General features: G+C 43.2%; 33 non-coding genes across 33 annotated transcripts; 17 read left to right on the top strand and 16 right to left on the bottom strand.

The window, feature by feature from the left end:
• Window positions 1–165: 165 nt before the first annotated feature.
• TRNAK-UUU (transfer RNA lysine (anticodon UUU)) lies at window positions 166–238 on the bottom strand. The gene has a single exon. It is a non-coding gene; the product is annotated as a tRNA-Lys (tRNA).
• A 136-nt stretch (window positions 239–374) lies between these two features.
• LOC149965239 (signal recognition particle RNA) lies at window positions 375–673 on the top strand. The gene has a single exon (XR_016473951.1).
• Window positions 674–1,104: 431 nt separating this feature from the next.
• Window positions 1,105–1,177, bottom strand: TRNAK-UUU (transfer RNA lysine (anticodon UUU)). The gene has a single exon. It is a non-coding gene; the product is annotated as a tRNA-Lys (tRNA).
• A 136-nt stretch (window positions 1,178–1,313) lies between these two features.
• On the top strand, window positions 1,314–1,612 carry LOC149965237 (signal recognition particle RNA). Its single transcript, XR_016473899.1, has one exon.
• Window positions 1,613–2,043: 431 nt separating this feature from the next.
• On the bottom strand, window positions 2,044–2,116 carry TRNAK-UUU (transfer RNA lysine (anticodon UUU)). The gene has a single exon. It is a non-coding gene; the product is annotated as a tRNA-Lys (tRNA).
• A 136-nt stretch (window positions 2,117–2,252) lies between these two features.
• LOC149965235 (signal recognition particle RNA) lies at window positions 2,253–2,551 on the top strand. The gene has a single exon (XR_016474147.1).
• Window positions 2,552–2,983: 432 nt separating this feature from the next.
• Window positions 2,984–3,056, bottom strand: TRNAK-UUU (transfer RNA lysine (anticodon UUU)). Its single transcript has one exon. It is a non-coding gene; the product is annotated as a tRNA-Lys (tRNA).
• Window positions 3,057–3,192: 136 nt separating this feature from the next.
• On the top strand, window positions 3,193–3,491 carry LOC149965233 (signal recognition particle RNA). The gene has a single exon (XR_016473139.1).
• Window positions 3,492–3,921: 430 nt separating this feature from the next.
• TRNAK-UUU (transfer RNA lysine (anticodon UUU)) lies at window positions 3,922–3,994 on the bottom strand. Its single transcript has one exon. It is a non-coding gene; the product is annotated as a tRNA-Lys (tRNA).
• A 136-nt stretch (window positions 3,995–4,130) lies between these two features.
• On the top strand, window positions 4,131–4,430 carry LOC149965231 (signal recognition particle RNA). Its single transcript, XR_016473169.1, has one exon.
• Window positions 4,431–4,861: 431 nt separating this feature from the next.
• TRNAK-UUU (transfer RNA lysine (anticodon UUU)) lies at window positions 4,862–4,934 on the bottom strand. The gene has a single exon. It is a non-coding gene; the product is annotated as a tRNA-Lys (tRNA).
• A 136-nt stretch (window positions 4,935–5,070) lies between these two features.
• LOC149965229 (signal recognition particle RNA) lies at window positions 5,071–5,369 on the top strand. Its single transcript, XR_016473963.1, has one exon.
• Window positions 5,370–5,784: 415 nt separating this feature from the next.
• TRNAK-UUU (transfer RNA lysine (anticodon UUU)) lies at window positions 5,785–5,857 on the bottom strand. The gene has a single exon. It is a non-coding gene; the product is annotated as a tRNA-Lys (tRNA).
• Window positions 5,858–5,993: 136 nt separating this feature from the next.
• On the top strand, window positions 5,994–6,292 carry LOC149965227 (signal recognition particle RNA). The gene has a single exon (XR_016473568.1).
• Window positions 6,293–6,707: 415 nt separating this feature from the next.
• Window positions 6,708–6,780, bottom strand: TRNAK-UUU (transfer RNA lysine (anticodon UUU)). Its single transcript has one exon. It is a non-coding gene; the product is annotated as a tRNA-Lys (tRNA).
• Window positions 6,781–6,916: 136 nt separating this feature from the next.
• LOC149965225 (signal recognition particle RNA) lies at window positions 6,917–7,216 on the top strand. The gene has a single exon (XR_016473199.1).
• A 431-nt stretch (window positions 7,217–7,647) lies between these two features.
• On the bottom strand, window positions 7,648–7,720 carry TRNAK-UUU (transfer RNA lysine (anticodon UUU)). The gene has a single exon. It is a non-coding gene; the product is annotated as a tRNA-Lys (tRNA).
• Window positions 7,721–7,856: 136 nt separating this feature from the next.
• LOC149965223 (signal recognition particle RNA) lies at window positions 7,857–8,155 on the top strand. The gene has a single exon (XR_016473958.1).
• A 415-nt stretch (window positions 8,156–8,570) lies between these two features.
• On the bottom strand, window positions 8,571–8,643 carry TRNAK-UUU (transfer RNA lysine (anticodon UUU)). The gene has a single exon. It is a non-coding gene; the product is annotated as a tRNA-Lys (tRNA).
• A 136-nt stretch (window positions 8,644–8,779) lies between these two features.
• Window positions 8,780–9,078, top strand: LOC149965221 (signal recognition particle RNA). The gene has a single exon (XR_016473567.1).
• A 415-nt stretch (window positions 9,079–9,493) lies between these two features.
• TRNAK-UUU (transfer RNA lysine (anticodon UUU)) lies at window positions 9,494–9,566 on the bottom strand. Its single transcript has one exon. It is a non-coding gene; the product is annotated as a tRNA-Lys (tRNA).
• Window positions 9,567–9,702: 136 nt separating this feature from the next.
• On the top strand, window positions 9,703–10,002 carry LOC149965219 (signal recognition particle RNA). The gene has a single exon (XR_016473237.1).
• Window positions 10,003–10,433: 431 nt separating this feature from the next.
• On the bottom strand, window positions 10,434–10,506 carry TRNAK-UUU (transfer RNA lysine (anticodon UUU)). Its single transcript has one exon. It is a non-coding gene; the product is annotated as a tRNA-Lys (tRNA).
• Window positions 10,507–10,642: 136 nt separating this feature from the next.
• On the top strand, window positions 10,643–10,941 carry LOC149965217 (signal recognition particle RNA). Its single transcript, XR_016474056.1, has one exon.
• Window positions 10,942–11,373: 432 nt separating this feature from the next.
• Window positions 11,374–11,446, bottom strand: TRNAK-UUU (transfer RNA lysine (anticodon UUU)). The gene has a single exon. It is a non-coding gene; the product is annotated as a tRNA-Lys (tRNA).
• A 136-nt stretch (window positions 11,447–11,582) lies between these two features.
• LOC149965215 (signal recognition particle RNA) lies at window positions 11,583–11,882 on the top strand. Its single transcript, XR_016473236.1, has one exon.
• A 431-nt stretch (window positions 11,883–12,313) lies between these two features.
• Window positions 12,314–12,386, bottom strand: TRNAK-UUU (transfer RNA lysine (anticodon UUU)). Its single transcript has one exon. It is a non-coding gene; the product is annotated as a tRNA-Lys (tRNA).
• Window positions 12,387–12,522: 136 nt separating this feature from the next.
• LOC149965213 (signal recognition particle RNA) lies at window positions 12,523–12,822 on the top strand. The gene has a single exon (XR_016473235.1).
• Window positions 12,823–13,253: 431 nt separating this feature from the next.
• On the bottom strand, window positions 13,254–13,326 carry TRNAK-UUU (transfer RNA lysine (anticodon UUU)). Its single transcript has one exon. It is a non-coding gene; the product is annotated as a tRNA-Lys (tRNA).
• Window positions 13,327–13,462: 136 nt separating this feature from the next.
• Window positions 13,463–13,762, top strand: LOC149965211 (signal recognition particle RNA). Its single transcript, XR_016473234.1, has one exon.
• A 5,836-nt stretch (window positions 13,763–19,598) lies between these two features.
• LOC149965210 (signal recognition particle RNA) lies at window positions 19,599–19,897 on the top strand. Its single transcript, XR_016473557.1, has one exon.
• A 430-nt stretch (window positions 19,898–20,327) lies between these two features.
• TRNAK-UUU (transfer RNA lysine (anticodon UUU)) lies at window positions 20,328–20,400 on the bottom strand. The gene has a single exon. It is a non-coding gene; the product is annotated as a tRNA-Lys (tRNA).
• A 136-nt stretch (window positions 20,401–20,536) lies between these two features.
• On the top strand, window positions 20,537–20,835 carry LOC149965208 (signal recognition particle RNA). The gene has a single exon (XR_016473556.1).
• Window positions 20,836–21,237: the final 402 nt, after the last annotated feature.

Below are 21,237 nucleotides of genomic sequence, written 5' to 3'. Positions count from 1 at the left end.
CAAATTAAAGGAACGACTTTCAAGCTGCGGCTCTACCCCGGACCGTTAAATGATTTGTTTAAGTTTCTCCAGACTAAGCAAATTGAGCGTTTCTCAAAGCGGAAAAGCCGTTACATTGCCGTTAGTTATAAAACTGACAACGAATAAAAAATCGCTACATTTACCCGCCCGAACTGGGGCTCGAACCCAGGACCGTTAGGTTAAAAGCCTAACGCTCTACCGACTGAGCTATCCGGGCTCTGCCGTATTCTATCTTCATGAAAAATGTGGTAATGGACGGGACATTTATTCTCTCCAGTTAATATAACATTTTAACCATATTTCGTTAGGGACGTTCTAACGATTGAAAGGTCGCAACTCGAGAAGCGTCGTTGACTGGGAGGAGTGGCGTCCTCTTGTAATCCAGCGTCTTGGAAGTCGGAATTCGAGGATGGTGTGAGGGTGGAGACTCAGATGATCATCACGCTGTGGAGATTTAACGTCCGCACGAAGTTTACCGTCAATATGGTGCGCTCGGGGGAGCTCGAAGTGAACCAGGTTTCTTAACGAGGTACGTAGCGGCTTAGGGCAGAAATGCAGCAAGCAAAAGTACCCGCGGAAAACCGTCGTAGGGTTGCGTTTAAGAGCAGGGTCTGATTATCAGACCACCCAAGAAAGTCAAACTCGATTCTTTTGGCTTTTGTTTAAACTAACATGAAAAAGAGTTGCTATGAAAAAGAAAAAAACGGGAATATTTTTGGAAAACAAAACTTTTTTTTAAAAATTCCATTATCGCCGACGATAAATAATGTTGGTTACAATGACCAATTGTCATCTCTATCAATGCCAGACGAACGTCGGTAAATAGTTTAATTTTTGGATTTCGAATGACATAACTTCCGTTTTTTTTCAAGGTCACGAATAAATCCTTAATCAGATCGGCCGAACGTTTCTTAAGATCAAATTAAAGGAACGACTTTCAAGCTGCGGCTCTACCCCGGACCGTTAAATTATTTGTTTAAGTTTCTCCAGACTAAGCAAATTGAGCGTTTCTCAAAGCGGAAAAGCCGTTACATTGCCGTTAGTTATAAAACTGACAACGAATAAAAAATCGCTACATTTACCCGCCCGAACTGGGGCTCGAACCCAGGACCGTTAGGTTAAAAGCCTAACGCTCTACCGACTGAGCTATCCGGGCTCTGCCGTATTCTATCTTCATGAAAAATGTGGTAATGGACGGGACATTTATTCTCTCCAGTTAATATAACATTTTAACCATATTTCGTTAGGGACGTTCTAACGATTGAAAGGTCGCAACTCGAGAAGCGTCGTTGACTGGGAGGAGTGGCGTCCTCTTGTAATCCAGCGTCTTGGAAGTCGGAATTCGAGGATGGTATGAGGGTGGAGACTCTGATGATCATCACGCTGTGGAGATTTAACGTCCGCACGAAGTTTACCGTCAATATGGTGCGCTCGGGGGAGCTCGGAGTGAACCAGGTTTCTTAACGAGGTACGTACCGGCTTTGGGCAGAAATGCAGCAAGCAAAAGTACCCGCGGAAAACCGTCATAGGGTTGCGTTTAAGAGCAGGGTCTGATTATCAGACCACCCAAGAAAGTCAAACTCGATTCTTTTGGCTTTTGTTTAAACTAACATGAAAAAGAGTTGCTATGAAAAAGAAAAAAACGGGAATATTTTTTGAAAACAAAACTTTTTTTTAAAAATTCCATTATCGCCGACGATAAATAATGTTGGTGACAGTGACCAATTGTCATCTCTATCAATGCCAGACGAACGTCGGTAAATAGTTTAATTTTTGGATTTCGAATGACATAACTTCCGTTTTTTTTCAAGGTCACGAATAAATCCTTAATCAGATCGGCCGAACGTTTCTTAAGATCAAATTAAAGGAACGACTTTCAAGCTGCGGCTCTACCCCGGACCGTTAAATGATTTGTTTAAGTTTCTCCAGACTAAGCAAATTGAGCGTTTCTCAAAGCGGAAAAGCCGTTACATTGCCGTTAGTTATAAAACTGACAACGAATAAAAAATCGCTACATTTACCCGCCCGAACTGGGGCTCGAACCCAGGACCGTTAGGTTAAAAGCCTAACGCTCTACCGACTGAGCTATCCGGGCTCTGCCGTATTCTATCTTCATGAAAAATGTGGTAATGGACGGGACATTTATTCTCTCCAGTTAATATAACATTTTAACCATATTTCGTTAGGGACGTTCTAACGATTGAAAGGTCGCAACTCGAGAAGCGTCGTTGACTGGGAGGAGTGGCGTCCTCTTGTAATCCAGCGTCTTGGAAGTCGGAATTCGAGGATGGTGTGAGGGTGGAGACTCGGATGATCATCACGCTGTGGAGATTTAACGTCCGCACGAAGTTTACCGTCAATATGGTGCGCTCGGGGAAGCTCGAAGTGAACCAGGTTTCTTAACGAGGTACGTAGCGGCTTAGGGCAGAAATGCAGCAAGCAAAAGTACCCGCGGAAAACCGTCGTAGGGTTGCGTTTAAGAGCAGGGTCTGATTATCAGACCACCCAAGAAAGTCAAACTCGATTCTTTTGGCTTTTGTTTAAACTAACATGAAAAAGAGTTGCTATGAAAAAGAAAAAAACGGGAATATTTTTGGAAAACAAAACTTTTTTTTTAAAAATTCCATTATCGCCGACGATAAATAATGTTGGTTACAATGACCAATTGTCATCTCTATCAATGCCAGACGAACGTCGGTAAATAGTTTAATTTTTGGATTTCGAATGACATAACTTCCGTTTTTTTTCAAGGTCACGAATAAATCCTTAATCAGATCGGCCGAACGTTTCTTAAGATCAAATTAAAGGAACGACTTTCAAGCTGCGGCTCTACCCCGAACCGTTAAATGATTTGTTTAAGTTTCTCCAGACTAAGCAAATTGAGCGTTTCTCAAAGCGGAAAAGCCGTTACATTGCCGTTAGTTATAAAACTGACAACGAATAAAAAATCGCTACATTTACCCGCCCGAACTGGGGCTCGAACCCAGGACCGTTAGGTTAAAAGCCTAACGCTCTACCGACTGAGCTATCCGGGCTCTGCCGTATTCTATCTTCATGAAAAATGTGGTAATGGACGGGACATTTATTCTCTCCAGTTAATATAACATTTTAACCATATTTCGTTAGGGACGTTCTAACGATTGAAAGGTCGCAACTCGAGAAGCGTCGTTGACTGGGAGGAGTGGCGTCCTCTTGTAATCCAGCGTCTTGGAAGTCGGAATTCGAGGATGGTGTGAGGGTTGAGACTCTGATGATCATCACGCTGTGGAGATTTAACGTCCGCACGAAGTTTACCGTCAATATGGTGCGCTTGGGGGAGCTCGAAGTGAACCTGGTTTCTTAACGAGGTACGTAGCGGCTTAGGGCAGAAATGCAGCAAGCAAAAGTACTTGCGGAAAACCGTCGTAGGGTTGCGTTTACGAACAGGGTCTGATTATCAGACCACCCAAGAAAGTCAAACTCGATTCTTTTGGCTTTTGTTTAAACTAACATGAAAAAGAGTTGCTATGAAAAAGAAAAAAACGGGAATATTTTTTGAAAACAAAACTTTTTTTTAAAAATTCCATTATCGCCGACGATAAATAATGTTGGTGACAGTGACCAATTGTCATCTTTATCAATGCCAGACGAACGTCGGTAAAAAGTTTAATTTTTGGATTTCGAATTACATAACTTCCGTTTTTTTCAAGGTCACGAATAAATCCTTAATCAGATCGGCCGAACGTTTCTTAAGATCAAATTAAAGGAACGACTTTCAAGCTGCGGCTCTACCCCGGACCGTTAAATGATTTGTTTAAGGTTCTCCAGACTAAGCAAATTGAGCGTTTCTCAAAGCGGAAAAGCCGTTACATTGCCGTTAGTTATAAAACTGACAACGAATAAAAAATCGCTACATTTACCCGCCCGAACTGGGGCTCGAACCCAGGACCGTTAGGTTAAAAGCCTAACGCTCTACCGACTGAGCTATCCGGGCTCTGCCGTATTCTATCTTCATGAAAAATGTGGTAATGGACGGGACATTTATTCTCTCCAGTTAATATAACATTTTAACCATATTTCGTTAGGGACGTTCTAACGATTGAAAGGTCGCAACTCGAGAAGCGTCGTTGACTGGGAGGAGTGGCGTCCTCTTGTAATCCAGCGTCTTGGAAGTCGGAATTCGAGGATGGTGTGAGGGTTGAGACTCTGATGATCATCACGCTGTGGAGATTTAACGTCCGCACGAAGTTTACCGTCAATATGGTGCGCTCGGGGGAGCTCGAAGTGAACCTGGTTTCTTAACGAGGTACGTAGCGGCTTAGGGCAGAAATGCAGCAAGCAAAAGTACTTGCGGAAAACCGTCGTAGGGTTGCGTTAACGAACAGGGTCTGATTATCAGACCACCCAAGAAAGTCAAAACTCGATTCTTTTGGCTTTTGTTTAAACTAACATGAAAAAGAGTTGCTATGAAAAAGAAAAAAACGGGAATATTTTTGGAAAACAAAACTTTTTTTTAAAAATTCCATTATCGCCGACGATAAATAATGTTGGTGACAGTGACCAATTGTCATCTCTATCAATGCCAGACGAACGTCGGTAAATAGTTTAATTTTTGGATTTCGAATTACATAACTTCCGTTTTTTTTCAAGATCACGAATAAATCCTTAATCAGATCGGCCGAACGTTTCTTAAGATCAAATTAAAGGAACGACTTGCAAGCTGCGGCTCTACCCCGGACCGTTAAATGATTTGTTTAAGGTTCTCCAGACTAAGCAAATTGAGCGTTTCTCAAAGCGGAAAAGCCGTTACATTGCCGTTAGTTATAAAACTGACAACGAATAAAAAATCGCTACATTTACCCGCCCGAACTGGGTCTCGAACCCAGGACCGTTAGGTTAAAAGCCTAACGCTCTACCGACTGAGCTATCCGGGCTCTGCCGTATTCTATCTTCATGAAAAATGTAATAATGGACGGGACATTTATTCTCTCCAGTTAATATAACATTTTAACCATATTTCGTTAGGGACGTTCTAACGATTGAAAGGTCGCAACTCGAGAAGCGTCGTTGACTGGGAGGAGTGGCGTCCTCTTGTAATCCAGCGTCTTGGAAGTCGGAATTCGAGGATGGTGTGAGGGTGGAGAGACTGATGATCATCACGCTGTGGAGATTTAACGTCCGCACGAAGTTTACCGTCAATATGGTGCGCTCGGGGGAGCTCGAAGTGAACCAGGTTTCTTAACGAGGTACGTAGCGGCTTAGGGCAGAAATGCAGCAAGCAAAAGTACTTGCGGAAAACCGTCGTAGGGTTGCGTTTAAGAGCAGGGTCTGATTATCAGACCACCCAAGAAAGTCAAACTCGATTCTTTTGGCTTTTGTTTAAACTAACATGAAAAAGAAAAAAACGGGAATATTTTTTGAAAACAAAACTTTTTTTAAAAAATTCCATTATCGCCGACGATAAATAATGTTGGTGACAGTGACCAATTGTCATCTCTATCAATGCCAGACGAACGTCGGTAAATAGTTTAATTTTTGGATTTCGAATTACATAACTTCCGTTTTTTTTCAAGGTCACGAATAAATCCTTAATCAGATCGGCCGAACGTTTCTTAAGATCAAATTAAAGGAACGACTTTCAAGCTGCGGCTCTACCCCGGACCGTTAAATGATTTGTTTAAGAGTCTCCAGACTAAGCAAATTGAGCGTTTCTCAAAGCGGAAAAGCCGTTACATTGCCGTTAGTTATAAAACTGACAACGAATAAAAAATCGCTACATTTACCCGCCCGAACTGGGGCTCGAACCCAGGACCGTTAGGTTAAAAGCCTAACGCTCTACCGACTGAGCTATCCGGGCTCTGCCGTATTCTATCTTCATGAAAAATGTAATAATGGACGGGACATTTATTCTCTCCAGTTAATATAACATTTTAACCATATTTCGTTAGGGACGTTCTAACGATTGAAAGGTCGCAACTCGAGAAGCGTCGTTGACTGGGAGGAGTGGCGTCCTCTTGTAATCCAGCGTCTTGGAAGTCGGAATTCGAGGATGGTGTGAGGGTGGAGAGACTGATGATCATCACGCTGTGGAGATTTAACGTCCGCACGAAGTTTACCGTCAATATGGTGCGCTCGGGGGAGCTCGAAGTGAACCAGGTTTCTTAACGAGGTACGTAGCGGCTTAGGGCAGAAATGCAGCAAGCAAAAGTACCCGCGGAAAACCGTCGTAGGGTTGCGTTTAAGAGCAGGGTCTGATTATCAGACCACCCAAGAAAGTCAAACTCGATTCTTTTGGCTTTTGTTTAAACTAACATGAAAAAGAAAAAAACGGGAATATTTTTGGAAAACAAAACTTTTTTTTAAAAATTCCATTATCGCCGACGATAAATAATGTTGGTGACAGTGACCAATTGTCATCTCTATCAATGCCAGACGAACGTCGGTAAATAATTTAATTTTTGGATTTCGAATTACATAACTTCCGTTTTTTTTCAAGGTCACGAATAAATCCTTAATCAGACCGGCCGAACGTTTCTTAAGATCAAATTAAAGGAACGACTTTCAAGCTGCGGCTCTACCCCGGACCGTTAAATGATTTGTTTAAGGTTCTCCAGACTAAGCAAATTGAGCGTTTCTCAAAGCGGAAAAGCCGTTACATTGCCGTTAGTTATAAAACTGACAACGAATAAAAAATTGCTACATTTACCCGCCCGAACTGGGGCTCGAACCCAGGACCGTTAGGTTAAAAGCCTAACGCTCTACCGACTGAGCTATCCGGGCTCTGCCGTATTCTATCTTCATGAAAAATGTGGTAATGGACGGGACATTTATTCTCTCCAGTTAATATAACATTTTAACCATATTTCGTTAGGGACGTTCTAACGATTGAAAGGTCGCAACTCGAGAAGCGTCGTTGACTGGGAGGAGTGGCGTCCTCTTGTAATCCAGCGTCTTGGAAGTCGGAATTCGAGGATGGTGTGAGGGTTGAGACTCTGATGATCATCACGCTGTGGAGATTTAACGTCCGCACGAAGTTTACCGTCAATATGGTGCGCTTGGGGGAGCTCGAAGTGAACCTGGTTTCTTAACGAGGTACGTAGCGGCTTAGGGCAGAAATGCAGCAAGCAAAAGTACTTGCGGAAAACCGTCGTAGGGTTGCGTTTACGAACAGGGTCTGATTATCAGACCACCCAAGAAAGTCAAAACTCGATTCTTTTGGCTTTTGTTTAAACTAACATGAAAAAGAGTTGCTATGAAAAAGAAAAAAACGGGAATATTTTTGGAAAACAAAACTTTTTTTTAAAAATTCCATTATCGCCGACGATAAATAATGTTGGTGACAGTGACCAATTGTCATCTCTATCAATGCCAGACGAACGTCGGTAAATAGTTTAATTTTTGGATTTCGAATTACATAACTTCCGTTTTTTTTCAAGATCACGAATAAATCCTTAATCAGATCGGCCGAACGTTTCTTAAGATCAAATTAAAGGAACGACTTGCAAGCTGCGGCTCTACCCCGGACCGTTAAATGATTTGTTTAAGGTTCTCCAGACTAAGCAAATTGAGCGTTTCTCAAAGCGGAAAAGCCGTTACATTGCCGTTAGTTATAAAACTGACAACGAATAAAAAATCGCTACATTTACCCGCCCGAACTGGGGCTCGAACCCAGGACCGTTAGGTTAAAAGCCTAACGCTCTACCGACTGAGCTATCCGGGCTCTGCCGTATTCTATCTTCATGAAAAATGTAATAATGGACGGGACATTTATTCTCTCCAGTTAATATAACATTTTAACCATATTTCGTTAGGGACGTTCTAACGATTGAAAGGTCGCAACTCGAGAAGCGTCGTTGACTGGGAGGAGTGGCGTCCTCTTGTAATCCAGCGTCTTGGAAGTCGGAATTCGAGGATGGTGTGAGGGTGGAGAGACTGATGATCATCACGCTGTGGAGATTTAACGTCCGCACGAAGTTTACCGTCAATATGGTGCGCTCGGGGGAGCTCGAAGTGAACCAGGTTTCTTAACGAGGTACGTAGCGGCTTAGGGCAGAAATGCAGCAAGCAAAAGTACTTGCGGAAAACCGTCGTAGGGTTGCGTTTAAGAGCAGGGTCTGATTATCAGACCACCCAAGAAAGTCAAACTCGATTCTTTTGGCTTTTGTTTAAACTAACATGAAAAAGAAAAAAACGGGAATATTTTTTGAAAACAAAACTTTTTTTAAAAAATTCCATTATCGCCGACGATAAATAATGTTGGTGACAGTGACCAATTGTCATCTCTATCAATGCCAGACGAACGTCGGTAAATAGTTTAATTTTTGGATTTCGAATTACATAACTTCCGTTTTTTTTCAAGGTCACGAATAAATCCTTAATCAGATCGGCCGAACGTTTCTTAAGATCAAATTAAAGGAACGACTTTCAAGCTGCGGCTCTACCCCGGACCGTTAAATGATTTGTTTAAGAGTCTCCAGACTAAGCAAATTGAGCGTTTCTCAAAGCGGAAAAGCCGTTACATTGCCGTTAGTTATAAAACTGACAACGAATAAAAAATCGCTACATTTACCCGCCCGAACTGGGGCTCGAACCCAGGACCGTTAGGTTAAAAGCCTAACGCTCTACCGACTGAGCTATCCGGGCTCTGCCGTATTCTATCTTCATGAAAAATGTAATAATGGACGGGACATTTATTCTCTCCAGTTAATATAACATTTTAACCATATTTCGTTAGGGACGTTCTAACGATTGAAAGGTCGCAACTCGAGAAGCGTCGTTGACTGGGAGGAGTGGCGTCCTCTTGTAATCCAGCGTCTTGGAAGTCGGAATTCGAGGATGGTGTGAGGGTGGAGAGACTGATGATCATCACGCTGTGGAGATTTAACGTCCGCACGAAGTTTACCGTCAATATGGTGCGCTCGGGGGAGCTCGAAGTGAACCAGGTTTCTTAACGAGGTACGTAGCGGCTTAGGGCAGAAATGCAGCAAGCAAAAGTACCCGCGGAAAACCGTCGTAGGGTTGCGTTTAAGAGCAGGGTCTGATTATCAGACCACCCAAGAAAGTCAAACTCGATTCTTTTGGCTTTTGTTTAAACTAACATGAAAAAGAAAAAAACGGGAATATTTTTGGAAAACAAAACTTTTTTTTAAAAATTCCATTATCGCCGACGATAAATAATGTTGGTGACAGTGACCAATTGTCATCTCTATCAATGCCAGACGAACGTCGGTAAATAGTTTAATTTTTGGATTTCGAATTACATAACTTCCGTTTTTTTTCAAGGTCACGAATAAATCCTTAATCAGACCGGCCGAACGTTTCTTAAGATCAAATTAAAGGAACGACTTTCAAGCTGCGGCTCTACCCCGGACCGTTAAATGATTTGTTTAAGGTTCTCCAGACTAAGCAAATTGAGCGTTTCTCAAAGCGGAAAAGCCGTTACATTGCCGTTAGTTATAAAACTGACAACGAATAAAAAATTGCTACATTTACCCGCCCGAACTGGGGCTCGAACCCAGGACCGTTAGGTTAAAAGCCTAACGCTCTACCGACTGAGCTATCCGGGCTCTGCCGTATTCTATCTTCATGAAAAATGTGGTAATGGACGGGACATTTATTCTCTCCAGTTAATATAACATTTTAACCATATTTCGTTAGGGACGTTCTAACGATTGAAAGGTCGCAACTCGAGAAGCGTCGTTGACTGGGAGGAGTGGCGTCCTCTTGTAATCCAGCGTCTTGGAAGTCGGAATTCGAGGATGGTGTGAGGGTTGAGACTCTGATGATCATCACGCTGTGGAGATTTAACGTCCGCACGAAGTTTACCGTCAATATGGTGCGCTCGGGGGAGCTCGAAGTGAACCTGGTTTCTTAACGAGGTACGTAGCGGCTTAGGGCAGAAATGCAGCAAGCAAAAGTACTTGCGGAAAACCGTCGTAGGGTTGCGTTTACGAACAGGGTCTGATTATCAGACCACCCAAGAAAGTCAAAACTCGATTCTTTTGGCTTTTGTTTAAACTAACATGAAAAAGAGTTGCTATGAAAAAGAAAAAAACGGGAATATTTTTGGAAAACAAATCTTTTTTTTAAAAATTCCATTATCGCCGACGATAAATAATGTTGGTGACAGTGACCAATTGTCATCTCTATCAATGCCAGACGAACGTCGGTAAATAGTTTAATTTTTGGATTTCGAATTACATAACTTCCGTTTTTTTTCAAGGTCACGAATAAATCCTTAATCAGATCGGCCGAACGTTTCTTAAGATCAAATTAAAGGAACGACTTTCAAGCTGCGGCTCAACCCCGGACCGTTAAATGATTTGTTTAAGGTTCTCCAGACTAAGCAAATTGAGCGTTTCTCAAAGCGGAAAAGCCGTTACATTGCCGTTAGTTATAAAACTGACAACGAATAAAAAATCGCTACATTTACCCGCCCGAACTGGGGCTCGATCCCAGGACCGTTAGGTTAAAAGCCTAACGCTCTACCGACTGAGCTATCCGGGCTCTGCCGTATTCTATCTTCATGAAAAATGTGGTAATGGACGGGACATTTATTCTCTCCAGTTAATATAACATTTTAACCATATTTCGTTAGGGACGTTCTAACGATTGAAAGGTCGCAACTCGAGAAGCGTCGTTGACTGGGAGGAGTGGCGTCCTCTTGTAATCCAGCGTCTTGGAAGTCGGAATTCGAGGATGGTGTGAGGGTTGAGACTCTGATGATCATCACGCTGTGGAGATTTAACGTCCGCACGAAGTTTATCGTCAATATGGTGCGCTCGGGGGAGCTCGAAGTGAACCAGGTTTCTTAACGAGGTACGTAGCGGCTTAGGGCAGAAATGCAGCAAGCAAAAGTACCCGCGGAAAACCGTCGTAGGGTTGCGTTTAAGAGCAGGGTCTGATTATCAGACCACCCAAGAAAGTCAAACTCGATTCTTTTGGCTTTTGTTTAAACTAACATGAAAAAGAGTTGCTATGAAAAAGAAAAAAAACGGGAATATTTTTGGAAAACAAAACTTTTTTTTAAAAATTCCATTATCGCCGACGATAAATAATGTTGGTGACAGTGACCAATTGTCATCTCTATCAATGCCAGACGAACGTCGGTAAATAGTTTAATTTTTGGATTTCGAATTACATAACTTCCGTTTTTTTTCAAGGTCACGAATAAATCCTTAATCAGATCGGCCGAACGTTTCTTAAGATCAAATTAAAGGAACGACTTTCAAGCTGCGGCTCTACCCCGGACCGTTAAATGATTTGTTTAAGGTTCTCCAGACTAAGCAAATTGAGCGTTTCTCAAAGCGGAAAAGCCGTTACATTGCCGTTAGTTATAAAACTGACAACGAATAAAAAATCGCTACATTTACCCGCCCGAACTGGGGCTCGAACCCAGGACCGTTAGGTTAAAAGCCTAACGCTCTACCGACTGAGCTATCCGGGCTCTGCCGTATGCTATCTTCATGAAAAATGTGGTAATGGACGGGACATTTATTCTCTCCAGTTAATATAACATTTTAACCATATTTCGTTAGGGACGTTCTAACGATTGAAAGGTCGCAACTCGAGAAGCGTCGTTGACTGGGAGGAGTGGCGTCCTCTTGTAATCCAGCGTCTTGGAAGTCGGAATTCGAGGATGGTGTGAGGGTTGAGACTCTGATGATCATCACGCTGTGGAGATTTAACGTCCGCACGAAGTTTACCGTCAATATGGTGCGCTCGGGGGAGCTCGAAGTGAACCTGGTTTCTTAACGAGGTACGTAGCGGCTTAGGGCAGAAATGCAGCAAGCAAAAGTACTTGCGGAAAACCGTCGTAGGGTTGCGTTTACGAACAGGGTCTGATTATCAGACCACCCAAGAAAGTCAAAACTCGATTCTTTTGGCTTTTGTTTAAACTAACATGAAAAAGAGTTGCTATGAAAAAGAAAAAAACGGGAATATTTTTGGAAAACAAATCTTTTTTTTAAAAATTCCATTATCGCCGACGATAAATAATGTTGGTGACAGTGACCAATTGTCATCTCTATCAATGCCAGACGAACGTCGGTAAATAGTTTAATTTTTGGATTTCGAATTACATAACTTCCGTTTTTTTTCAAGGTCACGAATAAATCCTTAATCAGATCGGCCGAACGTTTCTTAAGATCAAATTAAAGGAACGACTTTCAAGCTGCGGCTCTACCCCGGACCGTTAAATGATTTGTTTAAGGTTCTCCAGACTAAGAAAATTGAGCGTTTCTCAAAGCGGAAAAGCCGTTACATTGCCGTTAGTTATAAAACTGACAACGAATAAAAAATCGCTACATTTACCCGCCCGAATTGGGGCTCGAACCCAGGACCGTTAGGTTAAAAGCCTAACGCTCTACCGACTGAGCTATCCGGGCTCTGCCGTATTCTATCTTCATGAAAAATGTGGTAATGGACGGGACATTTATTCTCTCCAGTTAATATAACATTTTAACCATATTTCGTTAGGGACGTTCTAACGATTGAAAGGTCGCAACTCGAGAAGCGTCGTTGACTGGGAGGAGTGGCGTCCTCTTGTAATCCAGCGTCTTGGAAGTCGGAATTCGAGGATGGTGTGAGGGTTGAGACTCTGATGATCATCACGCTGTGGAGATTTAACGTCCGCACGAAGTTTACCGTCAATATGGTGCGCTCGGGGGAGCTCGAAGTGAACCTGGTTTCTTAACGAGGTACGTAGCGGCTTAGGGCAGAAATGCAGCAAGCAAAAGTACTTGCGGAAAACCGTCGTAGGGTTGCGTTTACGAACAGGGTCTGATTATCAGACCACCCAAGAAAGTCAAAACTCGATTCTTTTGGCTTTTGTTTAAACTAACATGAAAAAGAGTTGCTATGAAAAAGAAAAAAACGGGAATATTTTTGGAAAACAAATCTTTTTTTTAAAAATTCCATTATCGCCGACGATAAATAATGTTGGTGACAGTGACCAATTGTCATCTCTATCAATGCCAGACGAACGTCGGTAAATAGTTTAATTTTTGGATTTCGAATTACATAACTTCCGTTTTTTTTCAAGGTCACGAATAAATCCTTAATCAGATCGGCCGAACGTTTCTTAAGATCAAATTAAAGGAACGACTTTCAAGCTGCGGCTCTACCCCGGACCGTTAAATGATTTGTTTAAGGTTCTCCAGACTAAGCAAATTGAGCGTTTCTCAAAGCGGAAAAGCCGTTACATTGCCGTTAGTTATAAAACTGACAACGAATAAAAAATCGCTACATTTACCCGCCCGAACTGGGGCTCGAACCCAGGACCGTTAGGTTAAAAGCCTAACGCTCTACCGACTGAGCTATCCGGGCTCTGCCGTATTCTATCTTCATGAAAAATGTGGTAATGGACGGGACATTTATTCTCTCCAGTTAATATAACATTTTAACCATATTTCGTTAGGGACGTTCTAACGATTGAAAGGTCGCAACTCGAGAAGCGTCGTTGACTGGGAGGAGTGGCGTCCTCTTGTAATCCAGCGTCTTGGAAGTCGGAATTCGAGGATGGTGTGAGGGTTGAGACTCTGATGATCATCACGCTGTGGAGATTTAACGTCCGCACGAAGTTTACCGTCAATATGGTGCGCTCGGGGGAGCTCGAAGTGAACCTGGTTTCTTAACGAGGTACGTAGCGGCTTAGGGCAGAAATGCAGCAAGCAAAAGTACTTGCGGAAAACCGTCGTAGGGTTGCGTTTACGAACAGGGTCTGATTATCAGACCACCCAAGAAAGTCAAAACTCGATTCTTTTGGCTTTTGTTTAAACTAACATGAAAAAGAGTTGCTATGAAAAAGAAAAAAACGGGAATATTTTTGGAAAACAAATCTTTTTTTTAAAAATTCCATTATCGCCGACGATAAATAATGTTGGTGACAGTGACCAATTGTCATCTCTATCAATGCCAGACGAACGTCGGTAAATAGTTTAATTTTTGGATTTCGAATTACATAACTTCCGTTTTTTTTCAAGGTCACGAATAAATCCTTAATCAGATCGGCCGAACGTTTCTTAAGATCAAATTAAAGGAACGACTTTCAAGCTGCGGCTCTACCCCGGACCGTTAAATGATTTGTTTAAGGTTCTCCAGACTAAGCAAATTGAGCGTTTCTCAAAGCGGAAAAGCCGTTACATTGCCGTTAGTTATAAAACTGACAACGAATAAAAAATCGCTACATTTACCCGCCCGAACTGGGGCTCGAACCCAGGACCGTTAGGTTAAAAGCCTAACGCTTTTTTTTTTTTTTTTTTTTTTTTTTATTCAACCATCAAGAAAACTATACATATTCGTCATATACAACAATGCCATACATCAAAAGTCAATAGAGAAATAAATACTTTTAGAATTGTTACTACTTAACACATAACAGATAAAATGTTAGGGTAATAATTTAAGAAAATTGTTTAAAACCTTTACAAGATCAATTTTAGAGGGATGTTTCAAGTATACCAGGGTGAGAAGTCTAATTTCGCGCCGTATGTTGGCCAGAAATAGTTGAGAGCACCACACACTAGGTTTGTTTAGTTCCTGCTCAAAAACTATTTTACATCGATACTTCCAAAGTTCATGCTTAATTACACTAATTAATAGAAAAAGGCAATGCCAAAAGTCGTTACACTGTCCCAATTTCCGATCAACGCGGTGATAAATAATAAGTTCGTAATGTTCGCTACCGAATTGAAAGCCTGGTTGTTGCAAATAGACAGACAACATTGTGAATACTTGGTGCCAGGTGTTTCGCGTTACCGAGCAAGACAGGAACAAATGTGCAACCGTTTCGGGGGCATTGTCACATAATGGACAACGATCCGTTGTCACAAGACCAGCTTTGAAAAGTCGACTCTTCACTGCGAGAGCTTGATGAATAATTTTTAAATTGGTAGAGGATAAAGTGGCTCCAAGGGTAGTGTTGGCCAAAGTTTTAAACTTCACTCGAGGGAGGGGACCCCCAAAGAAAGACCGCCACCGTTCTTCGCCGGAAGATTCAGGGAATGTGCCCGCAAAACGATCGAAGGCAATAGATTTTAAACTTTGCGGCGTATTTAAAATTTCACTAGCGTTACGGCGGATTTCGAGGTAAGGAATTGACCGATCCGACGACGAGAGCACCGGAGGCGCTGAAACATGAAAGAGAACAGCCCAGTCAGCTGGCAGTGCAGACCGGATCAAGGTGTACAATTCGAAAAGTCGATCGAGAGGTAATTCGCTATAAGGGAGTTCGATCTGGCACTGTTCAATCAAGGCATGAGGTCGTATAAAACCGTGGATGACTTCGTAATGGATGTCGCGCAGTGTTTTGAAGCCAGCCTGAGCCATAAAACGGGATTCTTTGTGATAGCGCTGTGGTAAAGAAATTCGAGGATTCAGAAACAGTGGTTCGGAAAGTGGATCTGACCGAGGCATCACGGTAGAGCCTATAGTCGTAAGATGCGAGTGCCAACTTGTGAGGAGTTCGACGTACCGAGGCGGCATACGCCCAAGCAGAGCCCGATTAAATGGCGGACGGAAAGTTTCTTCTTGTCTTGTCAACCCACTGCCGTATTCCAACAGTAAGTTGTTGTGTATGGATTCGTCATGAACGGGTAACTCACGCAGGATGAGTGTTTGGCACTCTTGGATACGCATAAAGTGTAGTTTCTGGACGACATCAACTAAGCCAAAACCGCCGACTACCTTTGGTCTGATCAGCGTTGAATAAGCGAGAGCGTGATAGCCAGAACCCCAAATAAAATCCAGAAAAGCAGCTTTTATTTGGGCAGCAAGTTTATTCGACAAAGGCAATACACGAGTGAGGTGCCAAAGCTTGGAAGTGGCCAGACAATTTATTATTATTATTTTCCCGAAGAGTGAAAGCGGGCGCCGTTTCCACGCGCGCAAGACAGCCATAATACGTAAAATAGCCGGTTCCCAGTTGAGAGAGTCAGAGAGAGCGTGGTTCGAAGTAAGTACTACCCCTAAGACCTTTAATGGCTCCTTGGATACCATAATTCCTTCAATCCGTTTGTCTGGTCGGTTTGTCCAAGACCCGAGCCATTGCCCGCTACTTTTGTCCAGATTTATAACCGCCCCAGAAGCGCTGCCGTAGTCATGATAAATCGATACCACGACGCGTACCGAAGTTTCAGCCGCTAAAGACAAAGTGTTGTCGTCTACATGTTGAAAGAGTACCGGGGAGTCGCTGTTGCAAATACGCAGACGCGGGATACTCGAAGACTGCGATAACGCGAGGCAAAGTGGCTCGGTCGAAAAAGTGTATAATAAAGGGCTTAAAGGACAGCCCTGACGGACAGATCTTCCAAGACGAAAAAAGTTCGTCAAAAAACCATTGACCTTGATCGTTGTACGACCACCCACCAGGAGTAGTTGAATCCATCGGAGAAAATGGGGACCGAACCCGAAAGCTTGCAGTACCCGGAATAGAAATGACCAGTTCACGAAATCGTACGCTTTCCGTAAGTCCATTTTCAAGAAAAGTCCCGGCTGTCTGTGGAGTGCCAGATACGAGGCAACGTCGCCAAGGTATCGTGTCGTGCCCGCGACATCACGGCCACGAATAGCTCCAGTTTGGCAGGGCGAAATGACTGTAGGCGCCACCAATGCCATGCGAGTAGCCAAGACTTTACCAATAACTTTACGGTCGACGTTGAGCAACGTGATGGGACGCCAATTAGACAATAACGTTAAGTCGCCGTCTTTCGGTAAAAGAATGATCATGCCTTGAGTCATAGAGAGAGGCATTTGTCCCGTGGCAAACATGACTTCAACAAGCCTTACGAAATCCTTGGCTATCAACGGGAGTACGAAACGCCAAAAATGGACTGTGAAGCCATCGAGACCTGGGCTACGGCCTATTGCCATAGCGTTCAAAGATTTGTGGATGTCTTCCCAAGAAACGGGACTTTCGCAAGCGGCAGACAAATCCGGTGGTAACTTTCCGGCAACAAAGGAGGCAAAACGTGCAGCTTGAGAGTCATCACTGTCCGACGCGCGATACATGTTTTCATAATAAGAAAATATTTCCTGACGAACGGAAGCGCCATCGTGAATTGATGAGCCGTCTGCTAAAGTCAAGTTTTTAATTGACCGCCGGGTTTGCCGATGTTTTTCGAGACTCAAGAAATAGCCCGAAGGTTGCTCCCCCAAATCACGCCACTCGGTATTGGAGCGAATTACAGCGCCCCGCAATAGATAGTGGTCATGGTCCTTGATCAAATTTTGAACTTTGACGAATTCGCCACAAACCGGGTCTTGCATTGATAAACGACGTGACAACTCTTCCAACTGACAAGCCAAGAGCGTCCTGGTGTGCCGACGTTCGGAAGCGGCGGCTTTCCCGTAAAATATTGCGTAATCACGAATTGTACGTTTGAGGGTTTCGTACCAGTCAAAAATATCCGTAGAATAGTGTTCGCGTGAGCGACTCCTAGTGATAATTCGCCTGACGCACGAACAGAAAACCTCATCCTCAAGTAGCGAATCGTTAAAGGACCAGGTTCCAGGGCCCCTAGGAACTCCTCCAAAATCAAAATGAGCGATCGCGGCGCGATGATCGGAAATCGGACAGTCACGAATAAAAGCATTTTGAATATTCAAAGAATCAAATTTTTTTACGAAAATGTAATCAATGCGAGAGCGGATAAACCGGCCAAAAACGTAGCCAGAACGCGTAAAGTCCCTTTTGTCATTGTTTTTGAGTCGAAAAGTGTCAGTAACATGTAATTTGGCGGCAAGTCTATGAAGGGCCGTAAATTGTGACTCGTTAGGTCTACAACTAGCAGGAAGGCGGTCCCATAGGCTATGACAAATATCGTTAAAATCGCCGCCTAAAATTAAACGGCCGGTAGGACAGTTAGATGCGATGACTTCAAAGAACAACTCACGGTCAGTCGCCGAATTAGGCGCGTACACATTTAAAAAATGAAATAGATCACCGGATATTTCAGCCGAAACTAATAAACTACGACCCCGAACAATATGAAAAACATTTGCAGTTTTAAAATCGAGTTTCGGATTAATTAAAATTGATACCCCGCAAAACCCCGTAGCGTCATCGTTAGATAAAAAACATTTACCGAAATACATATTTTTAAAAAGCGCAACATGAGACGAATCCCAATGAGTTTCTTGTAAAAAAATAATGTCAAATGTTTTTACATATTCCACTAGTTCTTTCATCTTATTGACATCACGTAGACCATTGATATTAAGAGAAATTACCCGGAGAACCATGAGCGTTTGGAGGTTGGAAGAAAGACGACGACAAAGCAGCTCCCGGAGACGGTGCAGTAGTAGACGGAGGAAGACTCGCGTTCCGAGCTGCCTCGAGCGACGGAAACTGGAACCCAGGTTGGTTGAAAGGTAGTTGACGTTTGGCGGGATCCAAATCTGAACTCGAAGTGGGGAGGGAATGCTTCCCACTGCCCACCGCAACCTTGGAAAGGCGGTTGGCAAAAAGCGAGTCGTCTAAATCAGCATCAGCCATGTCGATGTCACCTTCTGGTTTCCGCTTTGACATATCAGACCCAGCAGGTCGTACAATTGCGGGATCCTCCGTCCTTTGTTCTTTGTCGGCGACTTCATTGCGGGAACCGGAAATATCGCGTCGACGCTCTTCCATCTTTGAGGCGGCAGTACCCTGCCCAGGGCATGACCTGGCCAAATGACCACCATGACCACAGCGACGACAGATATTGTTGGGACAATCTTGATAGAGGTGTCCAGAATGGAGACAACCGTTGCAAACCCGGGTCTGTGCTTCGTGGCGAACGCGATAAACGTTTTCACGACCCATAACATCCAATACCTTTAAACTGTAAGGCAGCGAAGATACACCTTGAGGCAACGTGACGCGAACGTTACGCTCCCCGTAGTACAAGCCATCGGACTTTACCCACACGAAAGCGCCTTTAAGTTCACACCCGTAAGCTTCTAGTTTAACGCGAATAGCGTCGTCCGTGACAAACTCCGGCACTTCGAGAAACTTCAAAATAACAGATCGCGCCGATACACTTTCGACCGCCCGTAAAACGCCGCCGACCATCAACCCCGACTTAATACATTCTTCCGCGTCCGCTTCAGTAAAAAAACAAACAAAAAAACCACCTACACCAGGGACAACCGATGAAATAGCATCAGTTCCGAAAACCATTTTAACCGATACTGCAATAATCTCCTTAGTAATACCCGGAGTCAATGACTCGACAACCACAAAGACGCTACGCTTTAGCGCCTCCATAGTGGCGGCCTCCCGAAATCGGGGACAACCGTAAGAAGAAAAATAAAATCCAAACACGAAAAATGAAAACAACGAGAAAGGGAAAAAGAAAACACGGTAGAAAACCGCTAAAGTGGTACGTACCGCCGCAAGAAAACACCGAGAACGAGAGCGTAAAAAAGACAACCGTTCCCGACGAAAAAGCAAACGAGACTCTACCGACTGAGCTATCCGGGCTCTGCCGTATTCTATCTTCATGAAAAATGTGGTAATGGACGGGACATTTATTCTCTCCAGTTAATATAACATTTTAACCATATTTCGTTAGGGACGTTCTAACGATTGAAAGGTCGCAACTCGAGAAGCGTCGTTGACTGGGAGGAGTGGCGTCCTCTTGTAATCCAGCGTCTTGGAAGTCGGAATTCGAGGATGGTGTGAGGGTGGAGACTCTGATGATCATCACGCTGTGGAGATTTAACGTCCGCACGAAGTTTACCGTCAATATGGTGCGCTCGGGGGAGCTCGAAGTGAACCAGGTTTCTTAACGAGGTACGTAGCGGCTTAGGGCAGAAATGCAGCAAGCAAAAGTACCCGCGGAAAACCGTCGTAGGGTTGCGTTTAAGAGCAGGGTCTGATTATCAGACCACCCAAGAAAGTCAAACTCGATTCTTTTGGCTTTTGTTTAAACTAACATGAAAAAGAGTTGCTATGAAAAAGAAAAAAACCGGAATATTTTTTGAAAACAAAACTTTTTTTAAAAAATTCCATTATCGCCGACGATAAATAATGTTGGTGACAGTGACCAATTGTCATCTCTATCAATGCCAGACGAACGTCGGTAAATAGTTTAATTTTTGGATTTCGAATTACATAACTTCCGTTTTTTTCAAGGTCACGAATAAATCCTTAATAAGATCGGCCGAACGTTTCTTAAGATCAAATTAAAGGAACGACTTTCAAGCTGCGGCTCTACCCCGGACCGTTAAATGATTTGTTTAAGGTTCTCCAGACTAAGCAAATTGAGCGTTTCTCAAAGCGGAAAAGACGTTACATTGCCGTTAGTTATAAAACTGACAACGAATAAAAAATCGCTACATTTACCCGCCCGAACTGGGGCTCGAACCCAGGACCGTTAGGTTAAAAGCCTAACGCTCTACCGACTGAGCTATCCGGGCTCTGCCGTATTCTATCTTCATGAAAAATGTGGTAATGGACGGGACATTTATTCTCTCCAGTTAATATAACATTTTAACCATATTTCGTTAGGGACGTTCTAACGATTGAAAGGTCGCAACTCGAGAAGCGTCGTTGACTGGGAGGAGTGGCGTCCTCTTGTAATCCAGCGTCTTGGAAGTCGGAATTCGAGGATGGTGTGAGGGTGGAGACTCTGATGATCATCACGCTGTGGAGATTTAACGTCCGCACGAAGTTTACCGTCAATATGGTGCGCTCGGGGGAGCTCGAAGTGAACCAGGTTTCTTAACGAGGTACGTAGCGGCTTAGGGCAGAAATGCAGCAAGCAAAAGTACCCGCGGAAAACCGTCGTAGGGTTGCGTTTAAGAGCAGGGTCTGATTATCAGACCACCCAAGAAAGTCAAACTCGATTCTTTTGGCTTTTGTTTAAACTAACATGAAAAACAGTTGCTATGAAAAAGAAAAAAACGGGAATATTTTTTGAAAAATAAACTTTTTTTTAAAAAATTCCGTTATCGCCGACGATAAATAATGTTGGTGACAGTGACCAATTGTCATCTCTATCAATGCCAGACGAACGTCGGTAAATAGTTTAATTTTTGGATTTCGAATTACATAACTTCCGTTTTTTTTCAAGGTCACGAATATATCCTTAATCAGATCGGCCGAACGTTTCTTAAGTTAAAATTAAAGGAACGGCTTTCAAGCTGAGGCTCTACCCCGGACCGTTAAATGATTTGTTTAAGGTTATCCAGACTAAGCAAATTGAGCGTTTCTCAAAGCGGAAAAGACGTTACATTGCCGTTAGTTATAAAACT

The sequence above is a fragment of the Leiobunum rupestre genome, chromosome 1 (genome assembly GCF_980474605.1).
Source record: "Leiobunum rupestre chromosome 1, qqLeiRupe1.1.hap1, whole genome shotgun sequence".
Lineage (NCBI taxonomy): Eukaryota > Metazoa > Arthropoda > Arachnida > Opiliones > Sclerosomatidae > Leiobunum > Leiobunum rupestre.
The sequence above is the reverse complement of the archived record's forward strand: the minus strand, read 5'-3'. Positions and strand labels throughout refer to the sequence as shown.